Source organism: Mandrillus leucophaeus, unplaced genomic scaffold (genome assembly GCF_000951045.1).
Source record: "Mandrillus leucophaeus isolate KB7577 unplaced genomic scaffold, Mleu.le_1.0 Scaffold1, whole genome shotgun sequence".
Classification (NCBI taxonomy): domain Eukaryota; kingdom Metazoa; phylum Chordata; class Mammalia; order Primates; family Cercopithecidae; genus Mandrillus; species Mandrillus leucophaeus.
In genome coordinates this window covers 11,738,842-11,739,176 of record NW_012098097.1, presented here as the reverse complement: position 1 = coordinate 11,739,176, position 335 = coordinate 11,738,842, and positions in this window count along the sequence as shown.

The window sequence follows — 335 nt, the reverse complement described above, 5'->3', positions numbered from 1 at the left end:
TCTGACACTTGATCGCACAACGATGTAAAGGTACTTACTGCCACTGAATTGAAACACTTAAAAATGGCAAAAGTGGCAAATGTTATGCTATGTGTATTTTACCACAATTTTGTTTTTTTTTTTTTTTTTTGAGACAGAGTCTCACTCTGCCACCCATGCTGGAGCACAGTGGCACGATCTCAGCTCACTGCAACCTCCGCCTACTGGGCTCAAGTGATTCTCCCACCTCAGCCCCCCAAGTAACTGGGACTACAGGCGTGTGCCACTACAGCCAGCCTGTCTGTATATTTAGTAGAGACGGGGTTTTGCCATGTTGCCCAGGCTGGTCTTGAACT